The sequence below is a fragment of the Castor canadensis genome, chromosome 14, assembly GCF_047511655.1.
Source record: "Castor canadensis chromosome 14, mCasCan1.hap1v2, whole genome shotgun sequence".
NCBI lineage: Eukaryota > Metazoa > Chordata > Mammalia > Rodentia > Castoridae > Castor > Castor canadensis.
The window spans coordinates 18,016,842-18,027,380 of record NC_133399.1 but is presented as its reverse complement, the minus strand read 5'-3'; the positions used below and the strand labels follow the sequence as shown (position 1 = coordinate 18,027,380).

The 10,539-nt window shown below is 38.8% G+C and overlaps 1 pseudogene; it reads right to left on the bottom strand.

The window, feature by feature from the left end:
- Positions 1–1,680: 1,680 nt before the first annotated feature.
- Positions 1,681–9,540, bottom strand: LOC141416125 (actin-like protein 9; annotated as a pseudogene).
- Between the last annotated feature and the right edge of the window lie 999 nt (positions 9,541–10,539).

The window sequence follows — 10,539 nt, the reverse complement described above, 5'->3', positions numbered from 1 at the left end:
ATCAAGTGGAGGGAGCCAGTGTTGTAAGAAGCTCTCACTGGAATATCTGCCCAAGGGTTACATTGGGCTGAGAAGCCCTTGGATACATGACCAACCTTTGTTGTCTTAGTCTGTATTGATAGGTAGGGGCCTGGGAAGTGGTCCTGGTTTGGGTTCTAGGAAACCTGTGAAAGCTCCACAGAGGGCTGTTCTGGAGATGAAACATTGTATAATCCTGAAAGTGTGTCTTTGGAGAGCATCTGTGGTGAAATTGGGAGATCACACAGATCAGAGCTTCAGGTATCAGTGGAATTGTCACAGGTTGATCCCTATGAAGGATCAGAGACAGGGGTAGGCTCTAAATTCCAGAGCCTTTCTGGGAGGACAGAGGGGTTGATGAATGGGGTAAGAAGGAGCCTGGGGATAGAGACTGTGTGGGTGTGTTTCTTGGGGAAATGGAGCAAGAGTGTGATCTTTGAGTACTAGGGCCATCCTTGGTTTTGAAGTTTCGAAGTTGGTGTTCATTGTGCACTATATATTGGAGATAGTTTGTGGGAGAAGTGATGACAGTGGCACAGGTGTGGAAGGTTTGGGGGAACAAATCATGAGGGGGAAAGGGAGAGTTTCAACCTTGAGCTGTGAATACCAGGGATAATTTAGTGTTCATTTTATGGGAGACCACTGATATCAGAGTATGGGTTTCTGTGGTAGGTGGAGACTTGTATACAGAGTCTGTGAGTAAACTAGGAGAGGGGTGCATTTGGGTTCTGAAAAAAAGTGGAACTTAATGGATACCTTTAGGAGCATTAGAAATGGGGTTAAGATCATGTAGGGTTTGGACCGCCCTTGTTAGAATTCAGGAAGTGTTCATGGAGAACCCTGTACAGATTCCTTGGAGGAAGGGTTCAGGGGGGCTTTGAGGAGCACTTCAAAAGTGTGTGAGATGGGGATTTAGAGGCCTAAGGAATATGGGGGGCTTTATCTAAAGTAACATGTCATGTTGATCATATTAGGGGTCAGAATCTGATGGTGTCTGGGGAGATCATATATGTGTGTGTGTGCATCTCCAAAGTTAAGGTGCCTCAGGAAATTAATGTGAGTCAACTCCCTGTATAGATGTCCTTATCTCAACCAGCAAAAACCCTTGTTCCTTCCTATTGTGGCTTATACTTTCTCTACAACAAAATTACAAATAAGGGCAAAATAGTTTCTGCTGGGTATTGACGGGGGTAGGGGGAAGAGGGAGGGGGCGGAGTGGGTGATAAGGTAGGGAGTGGGGGCAGGGGGGAGAAATGACCCAAGCCTTGTATGCACATATGAATAATAAAAAAAACAAAGTTAAGGTGCCTTATATTTGTGTGTTTGAGCTAAAGATTCCTGATTGATAGGATTAGAAAAGAGTTTTGTGTTATAGGTTGGTTATGGGAGAGGTTGATTTAGAATTAGGGGTTCAGAGAATGGGTCATGGGATATATTATTGGACAGATTCTAGCCAGGGATGTTTTGGGGGAAATCTCAGTGGGGTAGGTATCTGGTTGGGTTCAGAACCTAAGAAGCATCTGGGTGAGTCTTTGTAGATAGAGTGGGTCAGAGGACAATAAGACAGAGCTGAGTATATAGGAAGGCTTTCCTCCCCAATTGTCTTCCTACCTGATCCCTGGGTCATTAGCAATTGCCATATATGATGTAGGATCCTGTTCCTCATACTGGACCCACAGGACCCAGAAGGACTGAAAGTGTCCAGGGAGGCCAGATGAAGCCCCTGTTCCACATTGAGACATTTCTGGTGGATTGGGCAGCCATCACCACATGGGTCTCTGTGGGGAGAGCATGCAGAAGCTCCACCATGAAGTTAATGAATTGGGTTAAGAGCAAGGAACCTCCACACAGCAGCATGTTCTGGGCAACTTAGAGGCTGGTGTTCCTGGAGTATCTTGCAAAGGCTCTGTTCAGGCATGGTGCAGAGGTCCACAGGCTACAGCCCTGGGATCTCCAGGGAATGGAAAATAACTCTGGACGGTGGAACAGTACATTGCCCAGCATGACAGCCCTCCTCTCAGGCAGCTTCAGGAATTTCCAGCAGTCCTGATGCAGCTACACCTGCTTATGGAAACTCAAAGCTATGTAGCAGTAAGGATGCTTGATATTCTCCATAGTGACCAGGTCCTGCTGTCACAGTGAGAAACCAGAGCTCAGCAGCAACTCTGCCAGAAAGGTGGTCAGATCGTTCCCAGCCAGGTCTAAGAACTTCATGGCCTGAGGCAGGTTGTAGCCCTCTTAAACAGGCACCATGTTGCTGACCCCATGGCCATTGTCCACCGTGAGCTCACTGACATGCCTCTGAAGAATAGAGTGACACCACCAAACTAGGCACCACATACATGGCTGGTGAGCACATTGACTAGAGGGCCACTTTCAGCAGCTTCTTGCACTCGGTGTTGTGCTGAAGGGCAGACCAGAGAAGAGCAGCAGGTGGTGTGGGCTGCCACTTGGAGGTCATGCTCCTGCATTTGGCACCAGATGAGTCGGCTGCTACCCAGTCCACTACAATGCCATTATGGATGGGCTGCACCAGTGCCAGCTCTCACACTGTTGTTTTCCACCCCACCTGGCAGGAACAATACTTTATGGTGCCATACCTCACCTAAAATAAACTACATTATCTACCTCACTACATCTCTGTGTCCTGCCTTGACTCTTTTCACAGGGGATGCAAGAATCTAGGTGTCATCTAGCCAGAGTTTCCAGAGATTGCTGAGTCCTACAGCTATGCTGCAGAATTTTTCACCAAGATTGAGCTGGGAATAAGGTCAAGACTGGGGGCCTTTGGGGAAGGCTGGGGCTCCTGGAACTGGGGACAATTTACATCCATGGCTTCAGGAGGCTTGTTGAGGCTGCTTGGCAAGGCTGACCACTTTTCACTGGAGTGGAAAGCTGCAGCAAGAAGAGGCCAGGTCAGGCAGGTTTTAGAGGGCCTACAGAGAAAGGTGAGGGCCAGTGGTCTATGACATCACCCTACTGGACCCTGTGTTCTGAAGACTTCACAATGCAGAGTGACGGTTGGGTCCCCTTTTGTCTCAGGGCCCTCATCTATTCAGGATTAGCCCCAAAATTGCAACTTTGAACACAGAGTATGGGCCCCTGACTCAGCTCCTTGATTCCAGAACCACCTCCATGGACAACACACATACAGTCTCAAGTTCATGTGAGTATCTACTGCCCAGAACTGACAGCAGAGATTCAGGGATCCTTCTGTGGATATCTTGCCATGTCTCCTGACAATATTAAGCAGAAGGTAACTGTCCAGCCTGGGTTTCTGATTTGCTAAATGAATCAGGTCAGCCTAGCGTAGGGGTTAGGGAGAGGTAAGGAGGAATAGGGGCATCCTATTCTGTTTTATTCTGCCTACTCTTTCCCTCTTGCCTGAATCAAACTCCACATTCTGTTTTGCCCAGCAAACATTTGCCATTTCAAATTCAGATTCTACCTTTCTCTGTCCTCAGAGTTTTCTCTGGTTTCCTCTCTGAGGCCTCACCATATGGAGCAAGAGTTATGCCTTCTCTCCAGGAAGAATTCTCTGCTCCCCAGCCCCTGGGAGTAGAGCTCTGTGGGATACAGGCTTTCAAGTACAGATAGAAGTGAATGTGCTTTAGGGAGCAAAGGATAGTAGGGCTGAGGATGTAGCTCAGTTGTAGAGCTCTTACCTAATGTGTGTAAAGCCTTAGGTTTGATCCCTAGCACTCTCAAACAAAAGCAAAACCAATGGAGAGAAGGCATCACAGTGCATTAGGAGAGTTGCGTCAAACTCAGGACTGATATAAGTTGTGAAAGAGAAATTTTAAAAAAATGTGACTAAGTTACATTGTAAGCTTTTATGTAAATGTAACAATGTACCCCTTGTGTAAATATAACCTGCTAACAAAAGAAAATTTTTCTTTGTGTGTGTGCACACACAGAGGGATAAAATCACCAAGAACAGCACTATTGAATGCAAATGAGTTTATTTCTCTAATGTGTGTTGATGCCTTCCTCAGCCAGTGAGTAAGGTTTATTGAATAGTGGGTTTTTTGGACATTTAAATTAATTCATTTGTTTAAGTTTGGTGTGAGTGATCTAATGCATGCTGGTGAAAATTTTCATTCACTCAGAAATTTATTGAGGATTGTTTTGACTGGTCACAACAAATGCACTGATTTCAAACATGATTTTCTGATACATTTATTTCCTTTTTATTGGGATGTATTAATTTTACAACTTGAGGGTTTCATTATGATACTTCCACACATATGTATGATGTACTTTGATCATACTCACTGCCTTACTCTTTCTTATGTCCTCTTCTGCTATCAGCTCTTCACTTCCCTTTCCACATCCCTAGGAGCCCTCCTTTTATCCATTTTACTTTTGTGTGCTTTCTTCCCCCTAGATTCCACATATGAGAGAAAACCTGTGGTACTTCCTTTTCTGGGAATGTCTTATTTCAGTTAACCTGGGGATCAAAATTCCATCTATTTACCTACCAATGACATCGTTTGTTATTCTTTACTACTAAGACTCCTCTTTGTATATATGCCATATTTTCTTTATCCATTCATCTCTGTGTGGACATCAAGGCTGATTCCATATTTTGAATAGTGTGATTAGTGCTAGGATGAACATGTTATGCAGGTATATCTGTAGTAAGCTGACTTTCTTTAAGCTATATATCTAGAAGTCATGTGGCTGGGTTATCTGTGCTTTTTAATATTTTGAGGAACCCCCAAATGTATTTCCATAGTGACTGAGCCAATATACATCCCACCAGGAATAAATGAGCATTTCTTTTCCTTCATGTTCCTGCCTGGATTTGATGTTATTTGTGTTCCTGATTATAGCCATTATGACTGGTAAGGTGGACTTTCAGTGTAGTTTTGATCTGCATTGCTAAGGATGTAGAACTTTATCTCATGTATTTCTCACCCTTGGTGTTTCTGCCTTTGAAAACTGTCAGTTCTGTTCATTTTTTCATTTACTGATTGGATTGTTTGCTCCTGTTTACTTTTTTGAGTTCTTTATACACTCTTGATATTAATCTCCCATTGGTTTAATACCTGGCAAAGATTTTCTCCCACTCTATGGGTTGTTTTTTTTTCAGTTTGGATTGCTTTTTTTTTTTTTTTGCTGTGCAGACGGTTTTTAACTTTATTCAATCTCATTTGTCAATTCTTGTTCTTATTTCCTGAGCTTTGGTGCTCTCTTCAGAAAGTCATTTCTGATGTCTGCACCTTGAAGGTTTGTCCTGTGTTTCCCTCTACTAGCTTCAAAGTTTTAGATTTTATATTACTGTCCTTGAACCAATTTGTGTATGTATGGGGTGAGCAATAGGGATTTAGCTTCAGTCTTCTACATGTCGATACCAAGTTTTTGCAGCACCATTTGTTAAACAGGTGATCTTTTTTTCCTGATGTATGTTTTTAGCGGTTTTTGCCTGGAATCAGATGGATGCAGCTTGCTGGAGATATTTCTGGATCTACTATTGTGTTGCATTGGTCTAAATGTGTTTTTTTGCCAGTACCATGACGGTTTTGTGACAATCGCTTCTTTGAATAGTTTGAAGTCAGGTATTGTGATACTTCCAACAATACTCTTTTTTGTCATTCAAAAGCAAATTGTTAAATATGCATGAGTTTATACTTTTTAAGTAGTTTCTCTTTGCAAATTTATTCCTCTGGATCTAATAAAGAAAGATGTTATTTAATTTTTCTTCCATTTTGAAGACTTGAATTGTGCTTTAAAATATGACAGATTTTGGAATAAGTTCTATTTATTGCAGGGAAAATGTATATTACACAGCTCATGACTGGAATATTCTATAGGTGTCCATTAAGTCCATTTGATTCTGCAGTTTCTTTCTTGATTTTTTTCCCAAGCAACCTATCTGTGGTGAGAGAAGTATAGTTAAAATAAGTTGCTAAGTTTTCTTAGGGAGTCCATCATTTTATATCCAGTAGTGTTTGTTTTATGAAATTGGATGTGCCAATATTCAGAGCATATATATTTACAACTGTTTTAACCTATTGATTGCTTGTTTCCCTTTGATAAGGGTAATTTCTTGCACTTCTTTTTCTCTGCCAACTAATTTCAGTTTTATTTCTGCTTTGTCAGATATGAGTTGACCTACATATGCTTGTTTCGGGGTTCCATGTTTTGGGAATACCCTTTGTCATGTTTTCACTTTAAGTCTTTGTCTTTTTGATGGAGGTGCATTTCTTTTCTGTAAGCAACAAATGATTGCATCTTGTTTATTAATCTAGTCCATCAGTTCTCCAATCATTCAGAGATATTATTTAAAGATCTGTACTAATCCCTACTTCATTATTTTTTTTCTGTTTAATTCATTTCTTATACTCATTTGTTTATCTACTTTTTTGCATGAGAATTCTTTCCCATATTCTCATGATTGTGTTTTAATTCCTCATCTGTGTTTAGGATTCCTTTATCTTCAAAGATTCTGCTTTAATGGTAATGAATTCCTTTAATTTTATCATGAACATGTTTGTTTCTCCTTCAATTATGTGGATATCAGTTGGAAACAGTTCTCTATGGTGGCAGTTATTTTACTTTAAGGCAGAAAACATACCATCCCATGTGCTTCTATGTTAGTGTTTCTTATGAGCAATCTGCTGTTTTGTATTTGTATGTAATTTGGAATTTCTCTCTGGAATCTTGATATTCTGCCCTTATTTCATGAATTTTCATGTTTTAATTATAACACACATGGAGAGGTTCTTTGCTGTTCTTATCTGTTTAGTTCTAAAAATCTGCTGAATCAGAATTCTCATCACTGTCCCAAGATTTGAAAAATTTTCTGGTATTATTTTGTTGGCATACTTTCTGTGCCTCTAGTGTCTACCTCTTATAGGGAATGAAAATAAAAATTACATTGAAATTCTTCCTCACTGATTTTAGAATGGCTGTCATCAAGGAAACAAAAAACAACAGATTCTGGTGAGTATGCAAAAAAATAGAAACTTTACACAGTGCTGTTGAGAAAGAATTTAGTGCAGTTACTATGGAAATCAGTAGAGAGGTTCTGCAAAAACATCAAAACTAGAAATAGAACTTGATATGATCCTGCCCTACCAATCTTGGACACAAATCTAAAAGTATTTAGGAAATCATATGATGAGATACCTGAACACGCTTATTAATTATGGCAGTATTCACAACATCCAACTTTAGAATCAGCCTGTATGCTCATTAATTGATGAATGGATGAACATAATGTGGTATATATACACAATTAATGATTATTCAGTCATAAAGAAGAATGAAATTATGCCATTTTCAGGAAAATTGATGGAATGGTAGATCCTGATTTAGAATGAGATAAGTCAAGGTCAGAAAGACAAAAATCATGTCTTTCACATGCATAATCCAGATCTAAAAAGAAGTAAGACATGAATGTGAGAGGGAGAGTTTACCTGTGGGATGGGGTGAAGGAAAACAAGTCAATGGGGTGACTATGATTTAAATGCATCATATGTGTATATGAAAATAGCATATTGAAACATTCATTTTAAAAAGTGGAGATGAAGGAGATTAGAAAGGAATAGGGCATGAATAAGATTAAAATACAACCTAGTATGGATAGAAATAAAATTTTGCTGTTACTGGAGTCACATTAACAAGATACAGTGTCTTTGCTTTCCCAACAAATGTATATCCTTGGACAAATTAGTTAAGTTGTCTGTAATTTTGTTTCTTTATCTGCAAATGTGGACTCTACTCATAAAGTATTTGTATACTTAAATGAAGTGACAGTTGTTTAACACATATCTCTTAAGCTGTAGACTGGCATAAAATTCATTATCTTTCTTAAAATTTGGTGAACAAAAGAGAAAACGAGCATGAGCACAAAGGAATATACTTTTATAATTTGGAAGAAATATTTTTGATAAAAATAAATGATTTCATAAAAACTCCTACACACACTGAGTAATTAAGGTTTTACTCAATAATAAGAATTCAACATCATTAATGAAATGTATAAAAGTAATGAAAAACCTCACTTAAAGGGAAAGCAAGAAACAATTTGATTTTCATCTTTGTAATACTCTGACCTATTCTTAATGCAAGAAAAAGCTTTAATTTGGGAAATAATATTCCCCAAATATGAGATACACAACTTAATTCACAGTAAAATCTTTGGCAGCTTTTCCACTGAATACAGAAGAAATAGAGGAGGTCCATGTCCACCTACATAATCAAGCATCATATTAGCCACATAAATAGAAAAACAAATAAGATGAATAAAGAATGCAAACTGTGGGATAAATTTGTCATTAGAAGATTATATGCCTGTAATTTCCTAAAAGTACCAATATCACAAATATGGAAATCAAAAATTAGTTAAACTTTGATATAAGAAATGCTGACTTTCTTTTTTAAAGTAGCATATATTAATTATACAAAAGTGTTTCATTGTACACCTTCATACATGCATATAATGTATTTTGATCAAATTCACTTCACTGCCATATTTTATCTCCCCATAGATTTAACAACAAATAATAACCTGACAAAAGCTGCAATTTTTGTTTTCTGTATCAATCTATATAAGCTACTTAAGTTAGATGTGACAAATATTTATTGTATATTTTACATACATATATTTGCATATAACATGACAAATTAGGAGATAGATACATATAGTATGAGTATGTATATATATAATGTAGATAATGAATAGAGGTTGATGAGGAAGGATAGAGAAAAATACATTTCTGGGCACAGATGGGAAGCTTATTTTTTGGTTATCTCTTTGCTCTCTGCTAGAATTTATCTATGAAATCAATCCATTGACAGACAAAATGCCTGAAGATTTGTTTTACTATATGTTAAACTGGTCCTACAATTCTAAGATCCAGAAGAAAGAGGAAATCTGCAAAACATGTCTCAGGAATAGTACAAAAGACAAAATTAGAATATAAATATTCTACTAGTTTTAAAACCATACTATTTTTAATGTTAAGTACATGACATGATTTCAATATAAAAATAATGAAAAAAATATAATGGATGCATTGAAAACAGTGTGATCCATATTTACAAATTTAGTACATGAAAATATAATAACTTATGGTAAATGACAAATGGGAAGGGAACATGAAGGTGAAAATGACCAGAAAAAGTCAGCAAGGTTTTCAGGAATGATTTCAGATTCATTGGAGAAAAAAAATTCAGAGAAAAATCAATCAAGAAGATGTGAATGGTGCAGATTGTGGAAATCCTAACTCTGCTAGAAAAAGTAGGTTTTCAAATACTGAAGTAAATTACATGTTTAATTGAGTATCTGACTTCTAGAGAGGTGTAGCTTAATCATCAGACCTTCTGTTTTTGAAGACACACGAAAGTTAAGTTTTCAGAAGTCTTATTGCACCTAGAATTGGTTTTATCCCAGAACCCATGCAGAAAATTCCTATCTGGCCTTAACAAAATACCATGGCATTTGGGAGCTAAGATGCAGCTGAGAAGTCCTTCACTGGAGGCCAAGATGGAGCAGAGGTCCAAGGCCACCATGACCTCATCCTGGTGCTGTGGTAGACAGGGAGGAAGGTGACTCAGACACCGCAGAAACCATCAGGCTGAACTTCAGGAACTTGGCTTTGTTGAATGTGTCAGGCAGGTTCCTGGACAGGAAAGCCACAGTGAAGCTTGCCAGGGCCACAGAAACCAAGAATTCCAGGACACAGTGGAAGGCCACAGCTGAACCTTTGTAATAAATGATGATGATGTAGCCATGTTCACAGTGCATATCTGTGTTTAAAAAAGGGAGGAGAGGAGGAGATGTTCCCAGTTAGATTCCACAGACAGTTGGATCATGGTGCAGATGGGGATGATGAAGATAGGTTCTTTTGATACCAGAAATCACCTCTTCCTTCTTCCCGGAGGAGTGATGTTGAAGGTCAGAACCATACTAAAAGTTTTTGTCAAAACAGTGGAAATAGCCACCAAAAACACAATTCCAAATGTGGTCTGCTGCAAGATGCAGGTTGCTGTGTTAAGATGGGCAATAAAGAACCAGTAACTGAGAATGCAGAAGGTGAGAGAGACAGCAGGATGTAGCAGAAAGCCTGGTTATTGACCTTGACAATTGGAGTGTCTTGCTATTTTGCAAAGTCCCCAGATAAAACAGCTGTGACAGTAGAGAAAAACAGGGCAATGCAGGCTAAATCCATCAATAGGAGTCTTCATGGGCCAGAAATGTCACGGCTTTTTGGAGGCAGTGGCTTTCTTCTCTATTGGCATACTATCATCTGGATACATCACACACTGATCCATGACTGGTAAGACATATTACTACAGAAGTTCAATATTTATTTTTATACAGAACCCCCTCATCTACAGACTCTCATCTGTCTATGACAAATTGTCACCATTTGTTCTCCTAGACAGCAGTTAAAGCATACCATAAAACAAGTAGCTCCAAATGTATACTTCCCATCTCTTTCTGGCTTCATAAACAATGGGCTCTTTATTTTCCTTATTTATGTGGCATTTTCATGACACCAAGTTTTA